At 39.4% G+C, this 19411-nt stretch overlaps 1 pseudogene; it reads right to left on the bottom strand.

The window, feature by feature from the left end:
* Positions 1-1577: 1577 nt before the first annotated feature.
* LOC118798400 overlaps positions 1578-19411 on the bottom strand; it is a 77727-nt pseudogene continuing 59893 nt past the window's right edge.

Raw genomic sequence — 19411 nt, 5'->3', positions numbered from 1 at the left:
TAATAAAGGTGGTATAATATAGCACTGATGTTTAAATTTATATCAATTTTTTTTGGATATAGTACTGTTTGAGAAAGACTTACCATAATGACAATATTTGTTAGTTTATATACAGTAATAACTTATACAATGTAGCCAAATATTGTATAATTAAATATTACAAACGTGTATGAATTGTGATCATTATTTAAATATGAAGAAATATTTCTGATATTCTTGTAAGGTATTGTAGTCTAAACAGTCCAAACACATGCTTTTCCATGATGATTATGAAACAGCCAAAGAAAATAGATTATGTCCCTCATGTGGTTCACTCTTCTTTGGATTTTCTTGTGGTGCATGAGAAACCATACCATTCAACACCATACTTCAATACTTACGTTCTTTTCTGTTCTTCAGCTGCTGAGTATCAATAAATATTAGTCATCAGAGAATGAGAAGGTCAAGTAATGGTTTCACTCACATCAGTTTTATTACAATTAGAAGATGGGTACAGTTGCATCCAGAGTTGAGGAGCCTAACTTGATTTTCTGTGGTGAGGGAAATCAGCTGAGACCTCAAATGATTTGTGCAAACTATAGAGCCTTTGTAAATAGATGTTACCCTCCAATCCTCTCTCATTAGTTAGTGATGATCACGTGAGAGTCTTCCAGCTCCTGCTTCTCTAAAACTGAACTTTACTGTGCTGCTTGTGGTTCTGCCTTATATAAACAGTGTTTATGGGCCAAAGACATATCAAGCCTGAATAAAGCATTTCTTTGAAGTACTTATTCTCAATGACTTCATTGGGCAAATACACCTACAGTTAACAGTGCTTGCCTTGTGAGAATCTGTGAAAATACTTTTAAAACAAAGTTGAAAGTCTGTGTATTTGGAAATAGGGCTAAAAATTGTGTTTTTTTCCCTCTAGAATACTGAATCGGTTAGTAGATCAAACATTTACAGACAAGAATATGGACCCGCGTCCAAATAATCATTGAATCAGTCAGTGAATCCATACCACAGATCGCCTTTTTGCAACTCTTTGAAATTCTTTATTGATTTTTTGTGAATTCCGGAAGAAAATTTAAAAGAATCATTGTAATTAAGTGGATAATTTTATATTATAATGGTGAGTTTGGTATTGTGGTCTGTAAAACACAAAGAGGCTTTGTCTAAACGAGGCATGACCAACAAATGTCAAAAATGCAAAGAAAATAGAATCAAAATTCTTATTACTTATTCTTTTTGAAAAAAAAAACAAAGGGTTCTTTCTTTGGAAACTATTAAATAAATAAATATTGTATGTTTTAGTGTGATATTGATCTCATTATACATATGATCAATAAAAAAACACAAATAAATTGCAATAAGAAGCCATTTTAAACGCTGAGTCTTACAACTCTTTAATAAAGCCATCTAGTCTGAGCCCCTATTTTTAAACTGCGACATGTGACAGTACAGCATTTTAAGATATTTAGATTAGATGAATAATCTTTTAAAGCTCATTTAAAAGTTCTATAGCTTTATATATATATATTTAAAATGTATATGTATGTACAGTATTACATATAAAATAAATATGCACACCACAGGATTATTCATTACAGTAGATTATTTTGGGTTGTTCACTCAACCCAGGTGTCCATGTATGGCTTTGCAAATAACAGACTGACTCAGGAACACCAGATGAGGCCTACTTGCTGAGCAGTGTTTTAAGGGAGCGTGTGAGAGTGTTGGCGATAGCTGACATGGTGCTGGAGTGGCGAGCAAGTGCTTTAACGCTGTGGTCCCCAGGGGGGCTGCCTGAGGCTGCCTCTGCTGCACGGAGCAGGCAGATATAGTTCATGACAACCTCATCAATCTTGGCAACAACCTCACGCTGCTGCTGGGTGGCTGACACTCCCAGGCCACGGACCAAGCACATGCAGACCTCAGATAAGCAGCAAAGCACCTGGAAACTGCAAGTGACCGCCAACAGCATCTCCTCTGGGCTCCCGTGTGCTTGCGCCATCCTCCGGCACGCTCGACCAAGTTCTTTAGACTCGATTGCTAGCAGCTGCTTAAATTGGGCCAGCTCTTGCGCCTGCATAGGTGGGGTACCTCTGTCGCCTCTGCCCACACTGGAGCGCACCAGAGCAATCAGTTCAGATGCGTCTCTCCTAACATCAGAGAAACCAGCAGGGAAGACATACATGCGGTCTTTCAGTGCATTTATACGGGCCAGTCTGTCTCCAAAGCTCATGTTGTTCAGAACTTCACCATATAGCTGCTCTCCTGTACTGTCCAGGACAGGGTTGAGGTTATACTGGGAAGGACCAGCTTCATCTAAGTCACCACGGTGCCTTCTTAAGCCTTCTACATCTCCATCATCATCCTCTGTCTGGTTTTTCCTTTTAAAGAAGCAATAACTGAATGGACCGTTGCATCTCCAGGGACTGGAATCCAGCTTCTGGGTGTTTTTCATCTGCTTGCCATCCTTCTGTAGTGGAAGCATGATTGAGGCTCTCCTGCTGTCCCTACTGCCCATAGACCAACAGTTTGTCTGGGAAGCCATGGAACCTTGAGAATAGCTTTTTGATAGCTTCTTTTTGGTAGGTCTTCTCTGCAGTTGTGGCTCAGTTGGTTGGAAATTCCCCTGCTGGATTCTTCCCACTGATGGTGTCCTTGTTTTTTCAAAGAGTGCTTCAATACTTCCAGAGCCAGTAGTTATACTACTGGAACTTCTTCTAAGTTCCCTTCCCCGTCTCAGACTATTGGAGTTGGCGTCACACTGATGGAACCCTTGAGAAGTCATCTGGACATGGTTCTGTCTAAGAGGGACAACTGGCTCTTGCTTTGACACACTGTAGCTGGTGTTCATTGAGAGACTTGATGGAGGCAGAGGAGGTGGTGGTGGTGGTGGTGGTGGCGGCGGCGGAGGGGGTGGAGAGCTGGCACAGGTTCTGACGTGCCTTGGTAAAATAGCAGGCGGGTCTCCTCCTCCTCCCAGCTGCATTCCAGGATGTTCTGTGCGAGCTACACTAGGGGTGTTAGAGAGACAAAGAGAATCATTAGGCGTCTGTTGAACGGCATGTGTCATCCTGCAGTCAGACTTGTGCCAGTCCTCTGTGCTGACATGGGGTATGCCTCCGCTGCGATTCCTATTCAGAGAAAGGAACCGATCGGGGTTAAAACTTTGCTCTAACTCACACTCGAGGCCGGAAAATGAACTTCTCCTTTCAGAGAGACTGGGCCTTATTTCAAGGCTGCTTGCGGGTCTCTGAGCATGCAAGTCAGGACTCCTCTTCAATTTAGCAGGTAAGGTGGCCGAGTGGTACATTTGGGGGCCTCTGTTCGCTTTTATAGAGGCTGCACTGGGGTGCACTAGCTTTGGGCTGAGAACAGGTGAGGATGAGGGTGGCATGCAGGGACATCTGCCAGTAATGTTCCCTTTACCTCTAACAAGGTCTAAAAGGAGAGGATTGTTTGTGATATGCCTTCTGCTGTCCTTTTTGCCTCCCCCCAATCCTGCCCTATGCAGCTTGCCTCCCTGATGCATCTGGCTGACTGTCAGATAGTTTATCAACTGCCTATAAGCCTCACTCCCCTCCTTTGTGTTAAGACTTCTTATACTGCCATGTTTTGCATGCAGATCACTGAGAAGGTTACTCCTTCGAGCTGTACCTGTGGTTTCTTTGATTTTTGATGGCCGGGCATTGAGGGATGGATCGGATCCAGGAGGATGTACATTTGGCAGCATCTTCCTCAGGAGAGCGGGGTCTGCATGAGGGTGGAGGTCCCTTGATGTGAGCAGGAGAGAGGAGGATGATTCAGAAAGAGGGTGCTTACAGTCAGGAGCACAGAGTGGCGAGTCCATTGGGGTTGCACAAGCACTACTCCCTGTGCTACAGCCAGCATCCAAAGAAGAGCACTGGGAGCTCTGCAGGGAATTCTGAGCTTCACTTTGCAGAGAAGAGATTCTCTTGGCCAGGTGGTACTCACACAACCGTGCCACACCCTGTCGTAGTGGTGGATGGACCTGTTGATCCTCCTTATGGATTTCAGTCTGTCCAGGATCCTGAGGCTTCTTCACTGGGGATAGAGGGACTGCATTGGACTGGTGCTCCAGCTGGCCAATCATGATGGTACTGTTACTGCGAGTGAGGTTCTCTCCTGAGCCAACAGGTTCTTCACGCTGATTTTCCATGGGTTCATTTTCAAACAGAGGTTGCCGCCCCTGAATCCTTTCGCAGAATGAGGTCCGTTCAACATCAAATTGACTCCTTCTACTACTTTCTCTTCCGCTGAAGGTGTTATATTTTCCTGGGGCATCTGTAACTTTCTTGTGTCGTTTTCCCCCACTTGTTGTTGCTTTAGATCTCTTGCCAGTGTTCAAAAGTGTGCTTGAGTGTGCTTTGACCATGTAATTACTCAAGGATTTATCTTCCATTGTCTCTGGCTCCATCTCTAGATTATCAGAAGAAGGTAGATTATGCTTTGAAGGCACTGTTGCAGACTGAGTCTGCACTTCTTTATGGCGAGAGGGACTGCGTGGCGGCTTTGGAATGGGCCCTCTAGCACAAGGGGAGACAGGGAATTCTGTCTTCTCCTCCTGAAGGGGCTGGTAACCCTCAGTAGTGGCCACCAAAAGACGCATGGAATTCTCAGAAAGCCTGTGGGCTGCAGCCTGTTCTGAGCTCTCGGTCATCTCAGAGGAGTTGGTCTCATTTCCTGAATCTGATGAGGACTCTGGACTGAAAGCTCGTGATATGCCGTTACCTGCAGGGAACAAAGAGGGACAAATCATTTTAACACACTTATGTCAAATTCTTGTCTACTACAGTTTACATGAATTTGTAGTTAAGTGGAAAGGAAAGTAACTACTTCAAAATGTAAAGTAAATTGTAAATATGCAAAGGAATAATAAACAATTCCTTGGTCCATGCTTTTATTGTTTTACAACAACATGGAGAAATTCAAAATACTTCATAACCTTTACAAATGTGAAACAAATACAACAAAATTATCAGGAACAAAGGTGCCAGTCAGACCTATCAAATGGTAAAGGAAGTGTGCATGCAGAATTCTATTTGAATGCAATAATAAAGTAAAGACCTGCACTGTCGTTAGACTGAGTTTGGTTGTTGTCCTCAGATACAGCAAGTGCTTCTAGTGCTTGTAATGTGTCCACAACAGCATGATCCAAGTTCCTGACACTACTGCCCTCCCCATGTGTGGGAACAGCATCAATCAGGGACACAGGAATACTGTTACTATCACAGGAACTTTGCGGCTGGCTTTTACCCTCCGTGCCCTCCTCATCTGAACTGTCCCTAAATCCAGGAGGAGGAGCCGCAATGGCCATGTTGAGGGAGTGAAGGACCGCATCGTTTTCGTCCTCATCATCATCTCCCTCTGGTGGTGGAAGGGAAGTCAGGTCTATGATATCATCACTGGAGCCAGACAGGGTGAGGAATGTTGCTTTACTTGCTGGCAGTCCTGTTTCACCCTCTCCAGGTGTTGCAGCTGTGTCCTCTTCGCCGCTAGCTTCATCCTCATCCTCTGCATCATCAGTAGTCTCAGCGTAGCATAAATCACGCAAGAGAGGCTCCTCAATACCTTCAGCATTGTCAAAGATTTTCCCCTCACCAATGTTGCTATAGACTACATTGGGCCTGATTTGAAAAGATGCTCCATCTGGAGTCCTAAAGCCCACATTGTTATGCATGAAAGCAGGCCGTTCAGGTACCTCAGGACTCTCATCCATTAGGCGCTGGTAGCCAAGGTTCTGAGGGTTTACACTGTGCAAAGGTGGATCTCCGAATATGAAGGACACCTTTGCACTCCTGGGAGAGTCTTGGGGTCGATGCCTTGCAGGGGGAAGAGGTGGGGGTTGGGGGCTTCTGCTCCTAACTGGTGATCTCTCTCCACTTTGAATTGGATACTGGGGTAGCTGGGGCTCTAGGGCATAAGGAGAGGTCATGCTGTTCTCTCCTGCTCTGTCCTGTGGGTAATCAGATTCAGCCTGATAAGATAAATTCATGCTTGATTGAAGGTTAGGATCCTCACAGGTGCCCAAAGAGGTGCTGTATGGCCACTCAAGTTCTCTAGGATCCTGACCTGGAACAGATAAGTGTAGCATGTCAGTCTCACTTAGACTGTATGATCAAATGAAAGCAGGGTATACAATTTTAAGCAGTCTTGCTCGTATGAGCCCTAAGGAAATTCAATGGTAGGTACGTACCACTTTCCATTTCTCCTGTGCTGTTGCTGTGGGACATATTAAAGATGGAGCGACGTGAGTCCACTAGAAGCCGGTAGTATCCAGCTGTTAGGCAAGCCAGGTTCATGGCATCACTGGACTCCATTATTAATGTGATGGGCTGTTGTAAGAACAAATTTACAATTAGACTAACTTAATTACATAGTCTAGAAACACCTTTTTTATCTCTGTCTTTATCATGGAGTAAATGTGAACCTCAAATTACCAATAACCAAAATAAGCAGATGATTGATATAGTCAATTTAGTGTTACAGGTGTTCACCTTGACATCCAAGACATGAAGCTCTACTCGAACATTGACCTCATCCTCTGTGAGTATCTCAATGCGATTAACGTGGCTGAAGTCTGCCAGTAGGGCCACTAGATTGGTCTTGGCATTGATGACATGACTGATACCGTACCTCGGTCCTACAAGTAATGTAACATCTGTTTGCTTTTCCCCTTGCTTTACATGAAAAAGAAGGAAGCAAGCGAGAAAGAAAAAGACAGATTTATAATACTGACCTTTATGTAACAGGGTAAAATGATCATAGGCATATTCTGTAAATTTAGTCCAAAAATGAAGTGCATAATATTAGTACTTACCAGTAAGATAGATTTGAATACCCTTCCTCCATATAATCTTAATTCACTGAGATACTTTAAATAGTGAACCTTCGCTTGCAAAATGGTTAACTGAAAAACAAATGACAAGAATGTTATAACCTCTTTTTAATATTCACATTACTCAAGAACATCACTGTTGGATTTCACATTATACTGTATTATTTATGTCAACCTGCTGTTTTGGGTGGCTTGGGGTATTCTGTTTTATTAACAATGGTTTAGATGAAGAGTACCATATTATATCCATACATTATTGAGTTCATATAAAATATTAACGATGTCTTAATGCATGTTTAATGCATTCCATGTGTATAACTATGAGCATCATAAATTTTTCATATTACTTTAAATAAGCGCAGACACCTGTGTTGGCAAGAGGACTCAGTTCAATTAAATAAGTGAATGAAATCTTGCTGTGTGCTGCCATTAAACCAGTAGGTGTCTCCCTTCTGACATTTTTTAAAACTTACGGCATATGCCACGTTCATGAGGAACAAGGACAATTCCACCAAATTTTAAGAATTTCTACGTAATTAAACCTTACTTAGAGTACTTTGATGTGAAATGCTCTGTTCAAGAGAAACCTACCGAGTCAGAATTGTTCACATTAGAAGCCTCTAAAAGCTACCTCACAGAAAACAATTACATGGAATGGTTATGAACATTTCACTGCCTGATGCCTGAGACATTGTTTACCACAGTTTACAAGTTTTACCCTAAAAGGCATTTTTTAAAAAGACATTCATGGAGTAGAAGTACACAGAGTGCGCTGTAAGGCATTTACTGCTATTTTACTGTTATCAACATTACATATAAAAATTAAAAAATAAGATAATAAAATGGCTATATTTGTGTTGTAGACAGAGCGACCCTTGGTTCCTATTACCACCACTGTTCTCTATAATGAATAATTTCACATCAAACCACTCTGAATGACCGTTTACATCTCAGTGACTGAATTATGCAGAATTGTTTTTAAAATTTCTGGAATTCTCCTTTAGAGAGCAGCTGGTAGAATTTTGCTACTGATCTAATAGCAGCTTTGAAGTTTCACTATTAATGGTAGGGTTGTGGTCCCAGATCAGAACAAATGGGCTGCTAAAGGCAGACCTACCTTCTTCCCCGGAGGCACTAGATTCTGATTGGTTTTCAGAATGTGAGTCAGGGCTTTCTTGATGTTCTTCTCCTTCATGCTGGAGAGCACCGATGGGGGCAGGAAAAGTGCCAAACCCCACTGCTTCCTGTGGGACAACAGATGCACAATGTGAGGACGACTGGCAGATGGAAGAGCTACACATGGCAAAAGCTGGATGGCACACTGATGTCCCGTCCAACACCTGTGAAATGGATGATTAACGTTTTTTTCAATTAATTTTTTACTCCATTTGAAAATGTTAGCTGCTACCATTTCATGATGAATGGAATAATAGAAATAATAAAATCTTGTTACATTAACATATGTCAAAGTTATGAACAGGGCTGCTTCTTGCTGTAAGTGGTATAATGAGTCACTTAGGGCCCCTGAGCTGCCAGGGGCTCCATGCTTGTGTCAACCATGAAACTGGCTGACAAGTTTATATGCGCACCACTGTTTTGACATTAGTCTGTCTAAGTCTAACTAAGCTATGACCATCTAAATAACACAGATCTATTATCATTGTATGACTGAGGTTTAACATGAGCTAAGCCTAGCCCGATTAAAACATGAGAGTAAAGCATGATTCATCACTCCAGAGAAACTGCTTCCACTGCTCCAGAGTCTAGTGGTGGCGAGATTTACACCACTCTAGATGACGCTTAGTATTGTGCATAGTGATCTTAGGCTTGCGTGCAGCTGCTCAGACATGGAAACCCATTTCATGCAGATCTAGCGGTGCATAAATTGCACAAACTGAACTGTGGCAACACTGAGCTCTTCAGTATGACTCTTCAGCAACAACACCTGAATCTAATAATTAGGAGGAGTGTTCACATACTTTTGGCCATACACTGTATCGTGATTTGAGGTGGGTGAGGAAGCACCTAAAGTAAGATGTCACTTAGGACCCACACATGAAGTTTTTCACAGTGACTACATACAGACCATTCTACCAAATTAGTTCAAACTGTGGTCCCAGAATAAAAAATAAAAAATAACATTCAAGTATTTAGACCTTAAATATTTACAAGAATTATATTATAATCTATTTAAACCTAAGGCATTATTAGAGATAGTAATAAGCTAAATATATACAAAATCATCATTAACTGGAAACTTCCCATTCTTTTGGGAAGTGTCTGTCCCAAACTTTAACCCCAAAATTTCAATTTGGTAAAATAATACTTCCCTCGTTTTTATGCCATTACCAAAACACAGAGTTTTAGTTCTTAGGTAGAGCCTTATGTTAGCCACACTCTGTGTTTTAGAGCAGGAAGTGAGACTGCATCCCTGTCCCTCATGGCCACATGGTGAGCAGTTATATCACAATGAATAGAAGTCTGAAAATCAGTGTGTAACATTAAGAACTGTCTCTATAGAAACACATATTTTCTGCAATTGAGTAAACTTTTTTTGTGTTTTAATAGAAAGTAATCTGATTTTATGTGTGTACAACTGTTCGAAGCTGTGTTTGCTAGTCATGTATTGGTTAGCTTTTTTAAGGTCTGCTCAAAAGAGCTAAATCTATCACTACAGAAACATTTGGTAAAGTTTTGATAGTGTTATGACTGTTTTGTTAGCAACAAAACAAAATGTTCAATCATTTATTTAAATATAATAAACATAATTAAGGGATAGGGTCACTCAAAGCAGAAGGATTTTAGTCTAAAATCCAAGTTAAAAGTCTGAAATGTGTTTTCTTAATTTTCTAAGTAAAAATAGATTAACACATTCTCTACAGAAGACACACTTAAAATGGCATCTTTTACTTGAGTTTAAAATATTGGAAAAAAATAAAACAAAACTTTTGCAAAGGCCACATTTTATTGTATTTTTTCCAGTATGTGAAATTCAGCAAATAAACAGTAACTGTGTACTGAAATGTGTGCAGAAGTGTTACTTAGAATATCAACAGAACATAATTTGACACTTTTGCACACAACTGCGGATTCTGATTTGAATGTCTACAAAATGTGTTCGTATTTCTCAGTTGTAATCCGTACAGTTCTTAGATATCAGGCCGTTCTGACATTTGACGTTCAGGGAAGTAATTCAGATTGGTGCTGCTACTGTCTCCTGGTGCTGTCAGATGTTTGATTTATGAGAGCTAAGCTGATGTAATATGATGGATTGATAATTGAACTCCATAAATCACATAAGTCACACAGCTCTAGTTGTAAACAGTCCTTGTTAATTATGTTTCCTCTCAGCATGTAGAGGGATGAAAAAAACAAGGTTTATTTTAAACTAAATGAAGCAGTCCATTCTGATTCTGCTGCAGATAAGCGAACTGAAGACGGCTGACTCACTGGATATACTTTAGCGAAACCTTCTGGGTCGGCCGGGTGGTGAGGGTGAGGATGTACATCTGCAGAGCAGCAAGACGAAGAGCAGCATCATACTTCAGCTCGGGGCCAAAGCGTTCCAGAACCACATCATTACAGCTCTGAGGAGAGAGATAGTGATAAAAATGATGTCACAGTCCAATACCATTTTTAAAGAGATGCAGGACTGATATGTTCCACATTAAAGGGAAGCCATTCTAATATTGCCGAATAACATTATGTCATACTAATCGGTAACATTTTCTTTCATTCACCATCAGTAATATTCACATTGTTTGCACTTTATCACCTAAAAGCATTGTCATAGTTCAACACTAAAGGGGAATTCCACCACTGTTTTCAAAATTTCAGCATAACTGAGTTGTGTAATGTATAAGTATAATAATATAGTGTAAATAAACTCTGTCAGAATGCTGTAATGAGAAGTGCGGAAAGAATTGTTCATAGAAGTGATGACGGGAACCAGATGTTTGAAGCGTTTAATGCCTCTAAAAGGTACAACACAGTTTTTACAATAAAATGGAATATTGATAAATAAATAAAATGGACATTGCATTGTAGACATTGTGATGCCTGGATCCTATCAGAATCACCATATCTGAGTTGTTTAGTGTTTCTACAATGAATCATTTCACACAAGGCCACTCTGAATGTCTTTGTTTACATATTAATAGTTAAGCAGGAATTTTGAAAAATTGGTTGAATTCCCCTTTAAATTCTGCATTTATGAAAAGAAAAAGGTTTTGTGTATTTCTTTAAAAATAAAAGATGCCAAAAAGAATCAATTTTGCACTTTGTCTTTGGAGTGATGCCACTTTGGTTCCCTAAAGAACTTTTCAATACTTGGTACTTTAAAGAACTCAACTGAAACCACTCAACTAAAAGGTTCTTGATGCCATTGCTCTGAAAACCCCTTTTTGGCACCTCTAGTTGTAACTGCGTATTGTGAGATGAATATGGTCAGAGGGAGGGAAGATCAGGGTTGGTTGGCACTGTGTTCATCTCTTGGCCAGTAGGGGGAACTCTCACAAAAAAAAAAACATAAATGTGATTTACCTTTTGACCAGCATTCATACATTTTTTCAAGAGCCCTTATCACTTTAATCTGTTAAAGTGGGAATGGCTTTTTAATTTGTTTTTGTATTGAAACAATAATAATGTCTCCCTGATTAAATACATCGCAGAAATATGTTGAAGAGAGATACTGAAAACCTATTCATCTATTTTCATATTTGATTTGAAAGCCAATGATAAGCAATGCTGAATATGATGGTGCAATCTATTCACTGCAATGTTGTTTTTCTTACCTGGACATAGAGGTATTCGAAAGCTACCACATCCCTTCTAAGAAGGTCGACTGGATCCTTTGGAACGAAGCTGATTCTGAAAAAGCATTTCATCTTGTGTGAACCTGGCCTCTGCGTAACCTGCCCAGAGGACGGGGAAAGAAAGAGAGAGAGAGAGAGAGAACATGTAAATTTTGCCTTATGGTCAGCGTGAGGGCAAACTTCTACTGTGAAATTAATTAAGGCAGGAAAAAGGCCTTAACAAAAATCTTTTTTCCAGTCCCTGCTATAATGATGCATTTTCCCCCCCACTAGCCTGTCATGCTTATAGCCTTACAGCATTTCTTTCTGCTGTGGTCATTTTGGCCTTTTGGTGCAGACTTTCCACAAAAAGTGTCCTCATGGTCTCCTACACTGTGGTCACCTCATTTCCATTTCTGCTTGCACAGTGACTCTTACGTCAGATGGTGTCTGTGCTCTGTGCATACAAAACAATCCACTCGATGATCCTTCAGACCCTCATTAAAACCCAGAAGGCCTTGCCTGTGGTTTGGCCAGGCTTGATAAATAGCACGAAGAGAATATGCCACCTTGTGAATACCAATCAGATGCCTGTCAATCTCCTTTAATCTCTCTTGTATCCGATTCCTGCGAGTCCTGCCTGATAATCGACTGAGTCCTGTGGCTTTGACAGTGACTGAAATCAAGTCTGAGGATGAGACTGTTGATAGGAGAGTCAGGTTTATAGAAGTGAATAATCTGATAACTATCAAAGAAGAAAGTTCTGAGACACTCAGCAGGAACCTGGGTCACCTGTATTCAAAGCTGGCACCTTGATAACTTTGGTTTTTCAAGATCAAAAAAGCACCATCTTGCCCACAGAAGGCTGTAAAAAAAAAAGTGTGGTTTCAGGTTTTTATTCCAACCAAGCAGGAGTACACGTAAGGCCTGTCTCAACTTACACAGGGTTCCTCACTAAGTTTGATCTTCACAACACCTAACAAATGCAACTGCAGTCAACTCAGCGATTAAGAACTTCCGTTGTTAAATTGGAATTCTAACTTCTACATAATTCAGTGTTTGAGGTGTAATTTGGAGTGGTTTGATATGAAATGGTTCATTGTAGAGAAACTTACTGATTTCTGCCATTTTTAATGGACGTTTCCATTTTCGATGCATCGTGTTCTCCCCCATTTCACATCAATATGTAAAAGAAAAAAGTCATCTATGAAGCGGAGAAGTGAGGGATCGCCATGAAGCTTCCAGTAACCAATTTGGAGAGAAAATGCCCATTTGTTTTGTTAGCTAGTTAGCTAAGTAGACAAAAGTTTACAACCGAGCTGCCCAACACCGGGACGTAATGTTATTTATACTACTGGTGCTAAACGTGGGGATAAAACATAACCTGTTACAAACTCTATTAAATACATGCCTCAAACTACAGCTTCTAATAGGTCTGTGGTTTGTTTACATTTTGACTTGACACATTTGATATTTCCGGTTTAGACAGCCTGAAGGCTTTGCTGTACAATGCGATACCACATTTGGACACTCACTTGCTGTTAGGACATGGTGTTGGGCATCAGGCAGAGTATTCATAACCATTTCATATAATAACTTTCTGTAAAGTAGCTTTTTAAGGCGTTTAACACTTTGGACGTCTGTTCGTATCACCACTGTGAACAATTCTGACTTTGCAAGTTTCTCTACAACAGAGCATTTTAAATAAAATCACTCCCATTGGCACTCACCTTTAACCCAGGTTTAGAGTGTATGCGCATAAAAGTGTGACGTTAATTGAAATGAAATACTGCATAGGAAACTGTCTAGGTCTAGCCTGTGGTTTCAGATATGTTCCACTGAATGCTTAATAAAGTAATAATCAAAGCACATTGATTATTCTTTTATGACCAATATGACTTTCAGCGGCTGATTATATGGTGAAAATGTTTGCTTGCTCAGCAGTTAAACAGTTCTAAAACAGCTTTTTTTGCTGAGAAGTATAACTTCAATTAATTCTTTACTTGATAGCAGATATACGTGGATTTAAGTTGTTTCTATGCTGGAAAATGCAAAGACCATCAAAAATATGTGCATGAAAGAGCTTAAAAAGACCTCAAACGTCATCTTATATGTGTAATAAGTTCCAAAAACTCTTGTTGATGCAAAGCAGGTTTACACAAATTCATACTTAGCTGAGAAAATATCATATAGGTTTTAGTGCTTTAATTGCAGTTGCACTGCAGTTCCAATATGCATAGGCTGGCAAATGTGTGTGCGCTAATGCCATCTTTCTCCAAGGGGAGGCGTTCAACTTTTAGAGTTCCTAAGACATCAGATCTGAACTGATAGGATCTGTCCTTGGAACAGGAAACACCTGCATATACACTTAGATCAGCTGTGACAATCAAAGATTATTCCCATTCATTCTGATAGAAATGTGCTAATCCTATTAAATGTATTTTCACATAAGCCCGATTATTTCAGATAGGCCTAATTAAAAAGATGTTCGATTGACTGGCAAGGGGTTTCGGACACCCCTTTGACATATTCCATAACCACACCATCATGCTTCCCACAGGGACCATCTGAGAGTGCTGTGTCACCTCCATCTGATATTTTTTTCTAGGCAGAAACCTGTGTTTGTATTGGTAATTGGTAGTTTTTGAACACTCAGTGTCACTGCTGGACTGAGAATAGTCCACCAACCAAAAATGTCCAGCCAACAGCGTCCTGTGACCACTGATGAAGGACTAGAGGATGACCAACACAAACTTGGCAGCAGCAGATGAGCTATGGTCTCTGACTTTACATCTACAAGGTGGACTGACAAGGTAGGAGTGTCTAATAGAGTGGACAGTGAGTGGACACGGTGTTTAAAAACTCCAGCAGCACTGCTGTATCTGATCCACTCGTACCAGCACAACACACACTAACACATCACCACCACGTCAGTGTCACTTCAGTGCTGAGAATGATCCACCACCCATATAATACCTGCTCTGTGGAGGTCCTGTGGGGGTCCTGGCTATTACAGAACAGGCTAAAGGGGGCTAATAAAGTATGCAGAGAAACAGATGGACTACAGTCTGTAACTGTAGAACTACAAAGTGCTCCTATATAGTAAGTGGAGCTGATAAAATGGACAATGAGCATAGAAACAAGGAGGTGTACTTACTTAAGTGTGCCGGTCAGGGTAAATTCGACACAGATTAGTTTGGCTTATATAAAAAAAAGATCTTTATGCATGTTGTGCTGCCCCCAACAATATAACCACCCAAACTTAAAACCTTATATATATATATATATATATATATATATAAAAAATACCCAGTTATTTGAGTGTGTGGGTGTGCTTATCTTACACCAGCTGCCTTTTACATTGTGTAAAAATTTCATGATGAATGGACTAACAGAAATACTCCAAAATCGATTGGAACAAAGCATATAGAACGTTTTTTTAAAAAGGTTCTGTATAGAACCATATACAACACATTCCCATCAATCTGAAAAACCATTTCACCATGTAAAGAACCATTTAAGCATGCAAATGGATCTTTGAGTGTTCATGGTTCTATATAGAACTTTTGGGCTTCATTCACCAACCGTACTTAAGAAGAAATTTTTTCTTACAACCCACTTACACAGTTTTCGTGAAGGTTCTGACATCCACCAGTGTTTTGGGATTTGTTTTTAGGTAAGAACAGAATCTACTCACACTCAAGAGCACAAAGGTGTGAACAATTCTGTGGTTTAAGAACTTGTCAAGAATCTGATGTAGACATTTGCTTAAGACCTTTCTCAAGAACAGATTTAACAAAAAAAAAGAGATATTGGTGAATGAGGCCCATTATCTTTACTGAAAAACCTTTGAAGAACCATCTTTTTAAGAGCGTACAGTATGTTGTGATTTGGAAGCTGGTATGCACCAGCTTGTTCTGATTTTTCAACAAAGTTAATGTAAAAACATTGCAAACCAAGCAATTAGATTTACCATCACAGACATGGTGCCTATGTATGCACTTCCATTTATTTCTAATGCATTCTCAGTGCTTTTGTTCTGGAACCAGTCCTGTTCATTACTGAGACTTTCCCTACTAAACTACTACTTCTACTAAACAAGTTCTTCCTACTCTCAGCTTTGAGGGCCTCATGCTGTGTATTTTCTGTACTATAACACACCTGATCAAGCTCCTCAGTATCAGCTCTTTCATGAGCTGTGTCAGGTGTGTTGGAAAGCACAGAGGTGTGTGGAGCATGAGATTAGCAGCACTGTGAAAACCCTAAAATATACACTGAAATTACTAGAATTTACTAAATTCATATACAGGAGGTGCACAAAACAATGGAAACCACATCAAATACTCAACCTCATTGGCCATTTGATCAGAAACGCTTACCACATAGATACACTTTGTCAGTTTACAGTTACTGATTGTAGCACAGCTGTTGAAACACACAGCCATATGCCACTATCATGCCATGATGAACGTACACATTTTCTTAAGACCTTTCTCAAGAACACATTTAGGAAAAAAGGAAGATATTGGTGAATGAGGCCCAGTGTTTTAGAGCCAAACATACAAAAAGTATATAATCGGTGACCAATAAAACAGGTATCTCCAAAACGGTGACTTTACAGGAGGAGGCAAAACATCCTTTACTTTTAATGCAGGTTGATCCAGAAAGAACTTACTCATGTTGTAGCCGTTCGAATGATGTAGAAAAAGTTGTGTTTAGTAACTCATTGTTGAGGCGGTGGGGTTAGGGTAATTTTTTTAGGTGGGCCAAAATCAAACTTCCTCACAGGCCAAGATTTTGGGCAGTGCTGCATTTGTGTTGTGTTAAAAAAAAAATAATAATATTTCTTTATTTTTAACAGGAATCTCCCTAAAAAGCAATGCATTAATGTATTTCATTAAAATGTGGACATAATTTCCACATAAATGAATTATATTACTAAACATTATATTACTTCAGCATTATATTACTTCAACAACATTATATTATTTTTTTTAATCTATTTTCTGCAACATATTATATTCATGTGGACAATTTCAAGTAAATTCAAAGCATCATTTTTCAGTCCTATTCACCACATTTAGATTTCACTGTTTAAATATGATTTATATAATATTATAAATATTAAATATTAGTTGTAGTAGAACTATCATAGAGTCTTACGTGGATCTTCATTCTCACCTGAGTTAGCATTTCCTGCTCGTGCAGGAGTAGCAGCCTGCTGCCTGAGCCTTCTGACCTCTGTTCCAGCATCAGGGAGAAATGCTCAATGCACTTGATGGACAGCTTCTCTTGCAGCGTCATAATGACATCCTATATCACACAGTGAGAAAACAGCACTCACCTTTCGGCTCTCGCTTTATCAAGTATTAATAAAAAGGCTTTGAAATATGAGAGCACGCTACTGAAATTTTAATGGAAGAAGCAAACTAGGCTTTTGGTAAGCATCCAAGATTTGCTTCCATTCTGATACGTCGCAGTACGCCAGCACCAGACACGCGGTCAAATCACCTTGATGGACGTGTTGTTGTCGAAGCGGAATGACTTGGTCTGCCCGTTCTCCAAATACACCTTCAGAACGTTTGGCATGAAGAGCAGCGAGTTGTCCTTCACAGTGTCCTGCAAAAGATCAGAGATCAATTACAATACAGTACAGGGGATTTGCACTTCACTACTGTTCAAACATTTACAAAGGTTTTGGAGATATATATATATATATATATATATATATATATATGTGTGTGTGTGTGTGTGTGTGTATATCCAAAACCTTTGTAAATGTTTGAATATAGTTGCATGCAAAAATGTGAACACCCCTGGTGGGATGAAATGTTTTGTTGGTTTTCTAGGTGAAAATACATGAACACATCCTCTACAGACAACATACTTCCACACACTTTCACACACAATGACTGTTTTTCTAATGTGTTTAAAATTCTGTGAAAAAAAATGTTCTCATGTTAACTTTTTTTTTACTTAGAAAATCAACAAAACGTCAACAGATCAGGGGTGCACAAACTTTTGCACAAGACTGTATATACAAAGATATAATGATTAGAATATGATGACAGAACCCTAAAAACTTCATAAATGTTAATAAATTAGTATAAAGCAAAAAAAAATACATAAGATGTACCCAGAATGATGTACAGAGCTGTAGAATATTCAATGATGATTACGAAAGTTGCACTGCAAGTTAAGTTATAATAAACAGTTATAAGAGAATAATATAAATAAATTGATGAATGTAGTGTGTTATTCATCTCCAGTTTACATGAAAAAAACCCAACAATTATTAATATGACAAACGATTCCAAACATATGACACTGTACATATGATGCCTCCCTGAGGTGCTGATTCTACTTAATCCCTTTCTGCAGGCCCCCTACTGGCTGTTCCACTGGTGGGATGGAAATGGACTTATTTTAAATCAATATAATCTACTGCATTATTGTTTCCTGTAACTCTGTAATCACATTAACTAGGACACTGTTGGCTCTCTGTGTGTGAAATGTTGTAACTCTGTATTGAGCTGCTATGAGCAATGAGGAGCGAAAGGGGAGGAGTGAGAGTTTGCTGTGAAAACTCTTCACACCTTTTCGTAAAGATGGTCATGTTGAGACAAAAGAGACAGGACACTTGCTGTTTTTTTTTCAGATTAAGAAATAAAAATAGCTGCAGCAATAAAAATTGTTTTTCTACACAATTTCTTTTATGAATGTTATATCCTGACTAATGTTACTGAAGAAGAAAATGCATAGTTCTATGGACGGACCTCCTTCCAAACAGGTGCAAATTATATTTTATGGCTACTGTGAAAATATAAAATCTAACACATCTGTTGCAAACTTACTTACCTGCATCCTACAGTGGTGCCACAGTACTCTCTAAAGTGAGATTTTCTAGTTTAAAGACTAGGATACTTCTCCATAGTGGCACATGGAATATGTCACAGAAAGAAAAGCAATACTTCTATATGCTTCTATTGATTGTTTTTAAGTGGCTTGGCATCTTTACTGAAGGACATGAGGATTTGCATTTAATCCTGAATTTGTATCATAACTAAATACAATCTACCCCTAAACGTAAAGAAGGCTATATTACTTTCCACTGTTCAAACAATGTAATGGATCTTTTACTTTCTATTTTGGCACATTTTCTGCAAGTCACTGTTTAAACGTGATCTCATATGTGCATTGCATTTCACTTGTTTCCGCTGTTATGACTGCATTTCAATGAGACACACAAGTACTGCACAGTAGAATAGCAATATAGCTGTGCCTTGATTACATTTCAAGGTGGATTGATTGGTAAAGAGGTCAAGCGGCACAAAAACAATGTAGTGTAGGTGTTCCTTTTCATTATAACACACTCTGCATGTCACTGTGGAAAAATTATGTCATGTGTGCATTGTTTTTCACATTTTTCCCACTGTAGTTATTGAATTTTCATTTGGCACATAACTCTTCTTAATAGGTATGCTCTAATCACGTGGTTCTCAAACGACCTGAGTCTCCTTACTGAAATAAAACAGGGATTTTAAAACATCAAACACCCAAATGCACTCGGTACAGAATGTGAGTTCAGCTCAACTTAAAACAAACAGGGTTTTTAAAACAGAACGATTTCCTTCTCTCAAAGGAATTACTCTTGATGCTCAAATAATCGCACGCTTTCTCAAGTGTAATATTTCTTCAATCATTATTCTAACTCACTAAGTCAATATCTTTAAGGAAAGAAAGCTTTTTTTTCTATCTGGTGGAAACTGGC

This window comes from Colossoma macropomum, unplaced genomic scaffold, assembly GCF_904425465.1.
Source record: "Colossoma macropomum unplaced genomic scaffold, Colossoma_macropomum, whole genome shotgun sequence".
Classification (NCBI taxonomy): Eukaryota; Metazoa; Chordata; class Actinopteri; order Characiformes; family Serrasalmidae; genus Colossoma; species Colossoma macropomum.
This window is presented reverse-complemented; position numbering and strand designations above follow the sequence as displayed.